The 13,601-nt window shown below is 37.4% G+C and overlaps 1 protein-coding gene across 4 annotated transcripts in view; it reads right to left on the bottom strand.

Moving 5' to 3' along the window:
• The window catches only part of PALLD (palladin, cytoskeletal associated protein), a 554,902-nt gene that overhangs the window by 144,499 nt on the left and 396,802 nt on the right, over positions 1 to 13,601 (bottom strand). Inside the window, exon 1 of one of the 4 annotated variants that reach the window (XM_072623160.1) lies at positions 4,852 to 4,992. The exons of the other annotated variants lie outside the window; for them this stretch is intronic. The gene's annotated coding sequence lies outside the window, so the exon portion shown is untranslated. Of the gene's footprint in view, positions 1 to 4,851; positions 4,993 to 13,601 lie in introns of those variants that run through there. 4 annotated transcript variants of the gene reach the window in all.

Here is a 13,601-nt window from a genome sequence, read left to right as displayed (position 1 = left end):
GGGTTGCCTTCCTAGAAACCCCAAGTATGTTTCTCTTTCAGGGCAGTTCAAGTCCAGGGTAATACTAGAGAGCTGGATGTGTATATACATATGGATTTCTGAGATGAAAGGCACTCATCAAAATGCTGGAGGTGGGGTGGGGTGATTTGCCCTCATCAAACCCCTATGTTTGTTTCCCTTCTGAAGAGTATCCAAACCATAGGGCGGTGCCATGACTCTGGGCAGCTGTATAGGAACCCCAGGGAAAAGTGGGACTCACTGGAAAAGGAAGAGAATTGGATATTTCCATTATACTGTGCTGTTATAATTAGAGATGAGCAGTTAAAAGATATAATGTTGCTACTGAAGAAAAAGCAAAGAGATGTAAAAGGGAGAGAGAAAAGCTTAGAAATAAATTTCATTCCACATTCAGTTTTGAGACATTCCCCCCAGTTCCTGGCTTAGCCTTGTCTGACTTTCTCTGGGAGTAAGAAGAGGTTGGGTGATTAATCTTCATAAATTTTATCTTAAACCACAGGCATGATGATGATTTCATCAGTCACCCAATTTACTCTGGCATCCTTTGAGTGCCTTCCAGGAGACTGATATCTCATTGCTAGTTTGTATTAGTTCATAGAGTATTTTATTATTACTATTAATGGTAACAATAATGGTAATAATGGGTAGCATTTATTTAGCACTTTAAGATTTGCTAAATGCTTTCCACATTTTATCTCCTTTTATCCCCATAATAAACCTGGAAGGGAGTAGAAAGACACACATACGCTACCTCCGAACCCACTGCCCATAAAATATCTGTAAAAAAAGAACCACCGGTGAATTCTGGAGCAGCAGAACCCACAGAACAATGGAGCGGAGGAGATTTCTGCTCCAGAGAGCCTGAAAACCTCTCGCAAAAGGTCTCTTGTGCCGTGGACTGGAAGCTGAGCACAGCCCTGCCGTGGCACGGCGCCGAAAGGAGCGGAGCCGAGCAGGCTTCAGGGACAGAATCTCCAGCGGACGTGCAGGTCCCCCACCCACAGGTGACAAGGGTCGGTGAGAGGGTCTCTTCGGGGGGTTGAGAGGGGTGAGGGGTGCCCCCATAACTCAGGCCACCTCGGGAGGCAGCAGCGGAGGCGGGAGCAGACAGGGGCTCCCCAAGCAGGCAGGAGCTGGGATCCATTGTTGAAGGTCTCTGCATAAACCCCCTCAGGGAACTGAGCCTGTGAGGCGGCCCTGCCCCCACCTGAGCACCTAAACTTAATCTCACACTGAACAGCAGCCCTGCCCCCACCCAAAGCCCTGAGGCTGGGAAGCAGCATTTAAATCTCAGACCCCAAGTGCTGGCTGGGCAGATCTGGAGGCGAGGTGGGGGTGGAGAGGACACTCAGAAGTCAAGTCACTGGCTGGGAAAATGCCCAGAAAAGGGAAAAAAAATAAGACTATAGAAGGTTACTTTCTTGGTGAACAGGCATTTCCTCCCTTCCTTTCTGATGAGGAAGAACAATGCTTACCATCAGGGAAAAACGCAGAAGTCAAGGCTTCTGTATCCCAGCTCACCCAATGGGCTCAGGCCATGGAAGAGCTCAAAAAGGATTTTGAAAATCAAGTTAGAGAGGTGAAGAAAAAACTGGGAAGAGAATTGAGTGACATGCAAGCAAAGCATGAAAAACAAGTAAACACCCTGCTAAAGGAGACCCAAAAAAATGCTGAAGAAAATAACACCTTGAAAAATAGGCTAACTCAATTGGCAAAAGAGGTTCAAAAAGCCAATGAGGAGAAGAATGCTTTCAAAAGCAGAATTAGCCAAATGGAAAAGGAGGTTCAAAAGCTCACTGAAGAAAATCGTTCTTTCAAAATTAGAATGGAACAGATGGAGGCTAATGACTTTATGAGAAACCAAGAAATCACAAAACAAAACCAAAAGAATGAAAAAATGGAAGATAATGTGAAATATCTCATTGAAAAAACAACTGACTTGGAGAATAGATCCAGGAGAGACAATTTAAAAATTATGGGACTACCTGAAAGTCATGATCAAAAAAAGAGCCTAGACATCATCTTTCATGAAATTATCAAGGAAAACTGCCCTGAGATTCTAGAACCAGAGGGCAAAATAAGTATTCAAGGAATCCACAGATCACCGCCTGAAAGAGATCCAAAAAGAGAAACTCCTAGGAATATTGTGGCCAAATTCCAGAGTTCCCAGGTCAAGGAGAAAATATTGCAAGCAGCTAGAAAGAAACAATTCAAGTACTGTGGAAATACAATCAGGATAACACAAGATCTAGCAGCTTCTACATTAAGAGATCGAAGGGCATGGAACAGGATATTCCAGAAGTCAAAGGAACTAGGACTAAAACCAAGAATCACCTACCCAGCAAAACTGAATATAATACTTCAGGGGAAAAATTGGTCTTTCAATGAAATAGAGGACTTTCAAGCATTCTTGATGAAAAGACCAGAGCTGAAAAGAAAATTTGACTTTCAAACACAAGAATGAAGAGAAGCATGAAAAAGTCAATAGCAAAGAGAAGTCATAAGGGACTTTACTAAAGTTGAACTGTTTACATTCCTACATGGAAAGACAATATTTGTAACTCTTGAAACTATTCAGTATCTGGGTACTGGGTGGGATTACACGCACACACATGCACATGCACACACACACACATAGAGACAGAGTGCGCAGAGTAAACTGAAGAGGATGGGATCATATCTTAAAAAAATGAAATCAAGCAGTGAGAGAGAAATATATTGGGAGGAGAAAGGGAGAAATGGAATGGGGCAAATTATCTCTCATAAAAGATGCAAGCAAAAGACTTATTAGTGGAGGGATAAAGAGGGGAGGTGAGAGAAAAACATGAAGTTTACTCTCATCACATTCCACTAAAGGAAGGAATAAAATACACACTCATTTTGGTATGAAAACCTATCTTACAATACAGGAAAGTGGGGGATAAGGGGATAAGCAGGGTGGGGGGGGGGAAGATGGAAGGGAGGGCATGGGGAGGAGGGAGCAATTTGAGGTCAACACGCATGGGGAGGGACAGGATCAAAAGAGAGAACAGAAGTAATGGGGGACAGGATAGGATGGAGGGAAATATAATTAGTTCTTACACAACAGTACTATTATGGAAGTCATTGCAAAACTACATAGATTTGGCCTATATTGAATTGCTTGACTTCCAAAGGGAATAAAGGTGGGGAGGGAGGGAGGAAGAGAAGTTGGAACTCAAAGTTTTAGGAACAACTGTCGAGTACTGTTCTCGCCACTAGGAAATAAGAAATACAGGTAAAGGGGTATAGGATGGAGACAAGGGCAGAGAGGGATGATAGAAGAGAGGGCAGATTGGCAGACAGGGGCAATTAGAATGCTTGGTGTTTTGGGGTGGGGGGAGGGGACAAAAGGGGAGAAAATTTGGAACCCAAAATTTTGTGAAAATGAATGTTAAAAGTTAAATAAATAAATAAATAAAGAAGGAAAAAAAAACAACCTGGAAGTAGGTGCTATTATTATGGTACAGTTTTAATATATATGTAAATATATACATATACACATACATGTATGTATATATACACACACATATAAACACACATGTCCACTCTATGTATCATAATAATAATGCAGTATAAGACATATTATTTTATTCTTTTGTTTCGCTTCACTCCTTTTCCTTTTTTTCCCCAGTCAGTCACAAAGTACTTGATCTTAGAATTAGGAAAGACCTTTCTGAGCATTCTATTTGAACCCCCTCATTTTCCACATGGAGAAGTACAGATCCAGAGAGATGAAGGTCAAAGGATTTAGTAGCAGAGTTGGGAGTAGAACCCAGGTCTGGGTATTCCCAGTCCTGGACATCAATTCAACTACCTTTTAAGTTTCGCAGGGGCAATGACTTATTTTGTATTCCCTCCCAGAGTGAGCATCAACAAATACTGTAGATCTTTTCCAGGTGGAAGTCTTTTCAGTAGTCATTGTTCAAGCATTCAGATTTTAGTCCATGGCTTGTGTGAATCAACCTCACTCAGAAACCAGGTGGAAGATAGCTTATCAAAGGAGATACCACGCCTTTAGGAGAGCTACAAAAATGGAAGGTTGGGATTTGTATAGATAAGGATGACTTTCTCTTAGGGATTATTTATTTATATAAAACACCTGGGAAGCTTTCCCTCCTCCTTTCTCACCTCTTTGTCTCAGAATTCTCCACTTCCTTCAAGATTGCCAGAGGCCTTCCCCAGTCCCTGCCCAGCTGCTAGCACCTTCCTCTGTAAGGTTATACATGTTCTTCTCCCCTTTTAGAACTGAAGCTCCTTGAGAAAAGAACTATGATTGCTTTTTCTTTATATGCCCAGTGGTTTAGCACAGTGCTTGACATGTAGTAACTGTTTAATAAATGTTTGTTGACTGTCCCTCTGCTCAGTTGTAAAACAGCAACTCAATCTCTTCTTCATACTCATACACTATAGGTTTTGTGACACACTCACTTAGTTCACATTTATTTAATATGATCTTTAAGCACTTTCCCCTTAGCAACACTCTGGACACCAACAGAATTATATCCATTTTAGAGGTAAGAAAACCAGGACTAAGAAAGAATAAGTAACTACATATGGAATAAAGATTATGGCTAGTAAATGCATTTCAAGATTCTGTCTTGGATCTCCTTTTTATTCTCTTTTTTTCCTTGCTGACATCCTCAGCTCTAACAAGTTCAATGGTCATCTTTATGTATCCAGCTCTAATCTCCCGCCTGAACTCCAGCCCCTCAGATTCAATTCAGTTCAACCCTATGAGCATTTATCACACACATGTTATGTGCCAGTCACTGGAGATAGACAAAAATCAAAGCATGGCTTATTGGAGCTTACCTTCTTACTAAGGAAGTCTTCCCAAGAAGTTACAGACTCAGTTCAGAATAGAGATAAGGTCTGAACCTGTGATTTAATTGATAAATGTGGAAATTTGAAATGTGAAAGTTCCCTCTACCAATGCAGTCTAGCATATTCTCTGCAATTTTTGTGTTGTTTAGTCAGTTATATCTGACTCTTTGTGACCTGATGGACCATAGCATGCCACGCCCTTCTGTCCTTTATCATCTCACCAAGTCAAACTCTTCTTCATTGATGTTGGGCACTTTTCGACTTGAGGAGCTCATCAACAGGATTTTTGTAGTCTTCAAGAATTTTGTAGTGCAAATTTCTTGTCATTTAAATAATGGTTCATGGCCCAAGTCACATTAATGCTATGAACTGAATGGCAGCAGAGGTTGTGGCAGCGCTAATGCTCTTGATTTATAATTAAGACTTAAGAAGATTCATCTAAGTAAAAGTGTTCAAGCGGTCTATGAAGATTAAATAACTGGAAAGTTAAGTTCATTAGGCCATTTCCATTTGTTAATTGATCAAAGCAAAAAATATCAAAATTCTACTTTCTAACTTTTTCCAGGATACTTACTTTATTCATTATTATTGTTATTTAAAGTGGTTAGGGATATTGTAACAATATATATATATAAATAAATATAAGAAATAAACAATTTCATTTCCTAGGGAAGTCATATGTCTAACAAGAAGGATAGTTTATCAATAATACAACAGGATTTAAGAAGGCACAATGGAAGGGGAGAGTACGGTAGAGTGGGATGAGAACAGAAGAATGGGGCTGAAATGGACAAGTAGGAGAGAGGGAGGCATGGTGGATAGGGAAGACAACTTGAACCTAGACAGACTAGAACTCAGAATTGCAAAGATTCTGATTGGAACTATAAGACAGCTAGTTATAAAGACCTTTGTAGGCGCAATGGCAGTATTTATTTTTTAGTCTGCAAGCAAGAAGTGGTAGGGGAGGGTGGAGTGTTAGGGCATTGGTGCTGATAGAAGGTATCTCACCTAGCAATCCTTAACCAGATCAGCTGTGCCCCACCTACCTACTTGATAGCTTTACCCATAGTTCCCATAGGTACCTGAAGTTCAATGTATCCAAAACTAAATGAATCATCTTTTCCTTTAAATACACCCTTCCTCTTAACTTCCCTATTTCTGTTGAGGGCACCAATATTTGGGGAATATCTCTGGGCATTATGTTAATTTAAAAAAATTCTTAATTTAATGAATGCCCAAAAGGTGACAATTCCTTATTGGATATTATGCAAAGTAGACAGAAAAAGAATTTATGTGAAACCATGAACCTCTATAACATACAGCTTACTTTTTAAAGAAGTATAATAAAGTATAATATAATCAGCATATTACTTTCAAAACTATCCTGCTTATCTTTAGTTTCTTTGGAACTTTTTTGTGTTTCTTCTGTGTATTTTGAAAATTCTCTCTCTCTCTCTCTCTCTCTCTCTCTCTGTCTGTCTCTCTCAACTAGTTCTTCTTTTTCCTTACCCCCTTTGGGAAAACGAGAAAAATGAAACCCTTGTTACAAAAAATATTGAATCAAGCATAACAAATTCCTTAACTAGTCATGTTTTTTAAAAAAATCTCAATCTCTACTCTGAGTGTATCACTTCTTTATCTGGAGGTAGGAAGCATGTTTGATTATGAGCTCTCTGAGATCATGGCTATTCATTGTGTTGACAGACTATTAGGTTATAAGCTTCTTGAAGGCAGGGATTGTCTTTTCCCTCTTTTGTATCCCCAGTGTTTAGTACAGTGTTTGGCATATAATACATACTTAATAAATGTTTGATCAAAGTCTTAAGTCTTTTAAAAGTTGATTGTCTTTACTATATTGTTATGGCATGAATTGTTCTTTCATATCTGCTCACTTTACTCTGCATTAATTCATACAAATCTTCTTAGGTTTTTCTGAAAATGATCCCCTCCATAATTTCTAACAGCACAATGGTAATATATCATATTTGCATATTCATATTCACATCATACTAACTTGTTCAGCTACTCCCCAATTGATGGACACCCTCTTAATTTCCAATTCTTTGACATTGCAAACAGGGCTGCTATAAATATTTTTCTGTACAGATGGGTCTTTTTACTCTTTCTTTTACCTCTTTGGGTTATAGATCTAGTAGTAGTTTCTCTGGGTCAAAGTTTAATAGCGTTGGGGACATTGTTCCAAATTGCTTTCCACAATGGTTGGACCAGTTCATAGCTATACCAATAGAGACATCACTATTCTTCTAATAATACTGGTTCACAACCTGGTAATCATTCTGGATTCAATTCTCTCATTCATTCCCATATCAATTCAGTAAACAAGTTTCATTCCTTCTACCTCCATGACATCCATTACCTTCTTTCTATACGCACTACAATTATCTAGTCCTGTCTCTCCTCTCCTCTCACCTAGACTATTATGAAAATCTTCAAATTGTTCTCTTTGATTCTGTAATCAGTCCTCTACATAGCTTCCATATTGGCTATTCTAATGCAGCGGTCTGACCATATGCCCTATGCTCAAGAAACTTCAGTGAATGCTCATTGCCCTTAGAAGAAAATTCTAAATATTTCACGTTAAAACCTTTTGTAACCTGATTGTAGTCTGTCTTCTCTAGGTTGATAGGACTCATTATTCTACCTCATACAATGTTCCACGAAAGCCACCATTACTTTGACATATATCAAACTGACATTACACATATAAGAAGGGTACACATTACACACCCACACCCAAACAGTAGTTAAATGAATGATGTTGAATGAATTTTCTGATTGGTTTAAATCTGCTCCCCCCTCCAACTTTGTTGTTTTTCTGTCTGGAGTGTGAATGAGTGAGTGAGTTGTGTGTGCTAAAGACAAGGCACTTTTAAGAAGTCATGTGGATTTTGAATTACCTCCTGTATCTACTTCAACACATTATAATAACTCTGTAACTGGCATGTTTCCCCTGCTTTAAGAGAATCTTAGAACCTACAGTGTAGCTAATTTAGAAAGCAGATAAATTAGTTCCACTTTCAAAAGATTTCCTCTTGTAATCTCCATGATTGCCTTAAGTGTTTTTCTAATGAACATCAGCTAGTTGATAGAGAGAGGAAATTTAAAGTTAAGTTAAAGTCAAAGTATTAATAGTGAGCATCAATTAAAAAACTACTAGAAAATAAACTGAGTGACCACCAATTGGGAAATAGCTTAATTGTGGTATATGGAAGTAATGAAATGTTATTGCACTGTAAAAAGCAATAAATATGAGAAATTTAAAGAAACATGGGAAAACTTATATGAATTGATATAGAGAGAAGTAAAGAAAATCAGAAAAACAATATATCTAAAGACTATAATAACACAAATGGAAGAAAAAACTTAAAAGAAGTTTGATGTAGCATAATTATAATGACCAGTCTTGGCCCTAGAAAAAGAGATGAAGAAAATCACTTCCTTCTTTTTGCTGAAAAGGTGGGGGACTAGATGTATGGAATGCTGCATATGGTTTCAGAGATGGTTATTTGGGTTTTCTTAACTTTTTTTCTTTGTTACTATGGAAGGTTCATTGGTGGTAGAATGGGGAGTGTGTTTGGAAATGACTATGATGAGCAATAAAATACTAAAAATAATAATACCTCCCCCAAAATATAAAAAAATTATCCCTGAAGGTAATGTCAATATAAAAACAGGATTGATCAGAATACATTTTTCTTGATAATAACAAGGATAATAGCTAGGATTTCTATAGTACTTTAAAGTTTGAAAAGTATCTTACAAATATTGTGTCATTTTATTCTTACAATGATTCCCCCATTGTACATGTGGGAAAACTGAGGCAAACAGTGTTGAAGTGACTTGCCCACAATCACACAACTTGAAATGTCTGAGGTCAAATTTGAACTCAGGTCTTTTTGATTCCTGTTCCAGTGCTCTATCTACTGTACCATGTAGCATTTCAGTAATGCAACTATGTAAAACACATTTTTAGCATTTTAACTCCTATTACTTCCTTATGATTTCTCTCCATTCCATCATTTTTTTACCTTTTAAAGGTAAATTAAAGTTTTTGTAGTCTGAAATGACAACGAATTGGCAGGTATTTCTCTAAACAATAGGACCAGAGAAGCAGACCCTTTTCTTTTTACATCTAAGACATAGGTTAACACAATTGTTAGTGAATTTAATCTATGAGGCTCAAAATAGGCAGGAAAAACTTCATCTTAAGGACATGGACTGAAAGTTGCTTTTATAAGAGTTTGAGTTAAGAAAGCTTCTTAGTATTTCTTGATCAAAGTACTCAGGATGCAGCAAACAAAGAAATAGGCAACCAAAAGTTTTCTCTGTTTTGCTCCCACATACATTTGTTGTTGTTACTTCTATTTTATACTGCTGTAGCCACTACGTGGCAGCTAGGAGTTGCAGTGGATAGAGTGCCTAGCCTGGAGTCAGGAAGGCTCCTCTTCCTGCATTCAAATCTGGCCTCAGACACTTACTAGCCAAGTGACCATGGGCAAATCATTTAAACCTGTTTGCCTCAGTTTCCTCATCTGTAAAATGAGCTGGAGAAGGAAATGGCAAACCACTTCAATATCTTTGCCAAGGAAACCCCAAAAGGAGCCATAAAGAATAGGACACAACTGAAAAATGACTAAACAACAATAGTCATTGTGTACATTTTTTCCTGGTTCTGTTTGTATCAATTCATATAAATCTCCCTGTGCTTGTACATTATTTCTAATAGCACAGTAATGTTCCATCACATTCATGTACCATAATTTATTCAGTCATTCCCCAATTGATGAACATCTACTTTACTTCCAGTTCTTTGCCACTACAAAAAGTTCTGGTATAAACATTTTGGTGAATATAATGACTTTCTTTTTTTAATCATTGACCTCCTTAGGGTATATGCCTAGCCTTGAAACCTCTACTTTAGCACAATTCCCAATTGTTTTCCAGATTGGTGGCATTTTTAATAGATTTTTTTTTTGTGTTTAACCCTGATGTGAATGATCTTAGGGGGTAGAAATACTGAAATATGGCAACACTGAAGAATATGCTCATAGCATTATATAGTTTAAGTTAACTTTTCTTCAATACAAAATTCATTTTTAATCTTCCATTCTCATATTTAATTGGTAAGATTTATTTTCCAGGTGGGCTTATTTAGATAATTTTATAATAGTATGATATTTTATCATGGTAGCCTCCTTTTTAGCAAACATTTGTGGAAGGAAAAAGTCCTATGATCACATAGGCTGTTAGAGTTCCAGAAATACCAGCATCTGAAGGTCCATTTAACATAATCTTCTGGAATCTGTGCTATGTTTCTTCGTTTTGTGAAATCTAATTTATGGGGTCTAAAGAGGTGCTGAAATCCACACAACAGGTGACTGAGAAGACTCTGAAGGAGAGAAAAGGTCACAAACCTGGTCAACTCCAAATACCACATCCTTAATGATCAGCATTTTGTCCATATTTGAGAACAGTGGAGAGCGGAAAGGAAGCTGTAATGGGCCCTGAAAGGACATATAGCCATTTGTAGATGAATTGGATTTGCCTGTGTATACCTTGCTAAATTTTTTGCCTTTATGAAATTTTTAGTGGGATGATTTTGGAAATGGATCTATCCTGCTTTAAAAGCAACAGACATATTTCCATAATAATAATAATAATGACATATTTACATGTTACATTAAAGTTTTCAAAGCATTTTATATATGTTATTTCATTTGCTGCTTCTAACAACCCTAGCAGGCAAGTGCTATTATTATCCTCTTTTTACAGATGAAGAAACTAAGGCTTAGAGAAGTTAAGTGACTAGCACAAAGTTACATAAATAGTAATTGTCTGAGGCAGAATTTGAACTTATTCTTCCTAACTCCATATCCAGCATTCCTTATCCATTATATTACCTAATTACCTCTAGTAATTTTTATTTTTTCTTCCCAATTCATCTCTTCATAGCGAAACAGTAAAGGAAAACTTAATTGAACACCAAATTACAACAAATTTCATTTTTTAAATGAGGGAGTCGGACTCCATGGCCTTTGATGTCCCATCCAACTCTAAATCTGTAATCTTATCATTTCAAGTGATCCAGGAGACTGAGGAGAGAGGCCAGTGAGTTCAAAGATGAAGAAAAAGACCTATGATTAAAGATCCTGAAATGAAGGGAGTGTATGCTTTTTCAAAAGGTGAATTACTTCCTGGAAACTTGTAATTTATTGAACTATTTCTGTTCTAAGTTATTAGGAATTCAAGAACTTCCTGGTATGACTCACTGGTGAACAGACAGATGACTAGTTCTGTTTAAATCACTCTAACCAGAGCGGTTAACAAATAGTAAACTTTTGCATGAATCACAAAATATTGCTACATAGTAAGTTCTTAGTAACTTGGGACCACTTGCAGCAAAAATTGAAAAAGGTCAGTTTTAAAATGATGAGATTTAATCATGTAGTCCTGTCTATTTAAATTCTTTCATTTGATGGCAAATGGCTTTCCAAATAAATACTTATATGGTAATCCTTATTAGGAAAGAGAAAGAGGGAAACAAACAAATTAAGTGCCCACTAGGTGCTAAGCACTTTTTTTTATCTCAAATTAAACATTATCTCATTTGATCCTCACAATACCCCTGGGAAGTAGGTGTGATTCTTATTTCCATTTTATACACAAGGAAACTGAGGTAAACAAACAAATGTTAAGTTAACTTTCCCAGAGTTAAAGAGCCAATAAGTGTCTAAGGCTGGATTTGAACTCATGTTTTCCTGATTCTAAGGATGTTATTTCTAGCCAGTTAGAGACAGGAGTACAATCCTATAGGCCTCTAACTCTTTTGATAGCATGACATTTTTCTCACAAGGGGTGGTGTAAACAGATCCAAAGATGGCTTCAATATCTTCCTTTTTTGTATAGGAAAAGTTGTAAAATAGTCTTTTTTCCCCCCCACGTTTTCCAAAAAGACTATTTTAAGGAGAACACACAGGGCAAGAGTTCACATGGTGATCAAAAGAAGCAGTACAAGGGACACTCTCAAGGTCTCTCTTAAGAACCTTGGAGTTGATTGTGTGACATGGGAGACACTGGCATAGGACCGCCCAACATGGCATGCATTCATTAGAGAAGGTGCTGTACTCGGTGAGCAAAGCAGAAATGAAGCAGCTCAAAAGAAATGTGAGATATGCAAATTTAGAGAATCCACCCCAAATATTCACATGGACTATTTGTGCCTGACCTGTGCTAGAACATTCCAAGCTCGTTATCGATCTGATCAGACACAGTCAGATACACTGTAATTTGACTAGTGATGTCATTTTGGTCCTATTGGAGAATGAAGGACAATAACCAACTAGAAAAAGTTCTATCTCTAACATATTTCAGAGATAGCACCTCTTTTAGAAATAGTGTTTACTTGGGAACAAGATATTGTTTGCTATATCTATTCCAGGTCTTTGGACTTTAGGATCTTTGAGCAAAGTAACTGGTAGATGTGGAGCTAGAATGTGACAAGCATTTTCTAATTGACTCAAGATTAGTTAACAAGGGGGATATGGAAGGTCCTGTTTATGGTGTCAAGTGCTATGAAGTTGTCCAGGCCTAGAGATAAACTGACCTGTTGAGTTATTATTGGGAAAAGAAGAAGAGATGTTCTCAGATGTTTGAGGGGAAAATCAAAGTTTACAACATAAACAACAATGCACACTTACAGGACACTGACAAGATGATATGGGCATGAATTTTCCCAGGAAGTTTGGGAGAAGGACCAGAAATACCGTGTGTTTTCTTTGTTTTTTCCCCTTCTCCTTTTATTCTTGCAGTTATAAATATGAATGCTAACTCATATTTCACAGAGTGAGAGGGAGAGAAGGAAGGACAGAATAAACTTCCAATTTACAAAGATCCTAATAGGGATAAAGATATACTTATTACTATAGCTATGAATGTCTGTAGTGGGCATTATTAATTTATTTACATTCCCCAGAGTGAAGGACACTTCTTGTGAAATCCAAATTCTAAGAAACAAAAATATTCTCATATATATCACCAACAGACACCAATGTAGAGACCAGGTATTGTAGAAACAGTTAAAATTTTGTTGGCCATGTACATATGGCAAATAGTTTCATAATCAAGGGGAGGACCAAAGAATAATCACCAGCTTTTCCATTTATTATCTGGGCATTCTTGAGCATGTTAGTTCCTGTAGGCCTTAATTTTCTCCTTTGTAAAATTAGGGATTGGACTAGATAACTATATCTATGAGTCTATGATCCAATAGTAAGTAAATTATCACTTATTTTGGTTAAACTGAATGTTCTAATCTTTCAAGTGTGTGAATCTTTTTTAATATAAAAAAATTCATATATTCCCCCTTCCTCCATGAAACTATTAATGCTGTTAGTATTTGTTGATTACAAATATGTAATTGAATTATAGATTTCTTTCAATACCCCCATGGGTACAGGGCCCACAGATTGGGAAGTACTCTGTGGTGGAAGCAATAAAGCTCATACCCCTGAAGGCTAGGCTAGTTTTCCTTAAAAGATATGAAAACTTTACTCCAGTACTAATTGGCTCAGGGAACCTTAGGCAGAACCTGAATATAGCTTTTTGGACCACAAAATACAAAAGCTAGGGCAAAACCTTCCCTCTGACTGATTAGGCCAGCATGGGCAATACAGAATCAAGGAAGCTCTGCCCAACTGATTCTATATCCTTGCTACATC

Source organism: Notamacropus eugenii, chromosome 7, assembly GCF_028372415.1.
Source record: "Notamacropus eugenii isolate mMacEug1 chromosome 7, mMacEug1.pri_v2, whole genome shotgun sequence".
Classification (NCBI taxonomy): Eukaryota; Metazoa; Chordata; class Mammalia; order Diprotodontia; family Macropodidae; genus Notamacropus; species Notamacropus eugenii.
This window is presented reverse-complemented; position numbering and strand designations above follow the sequence as displayed.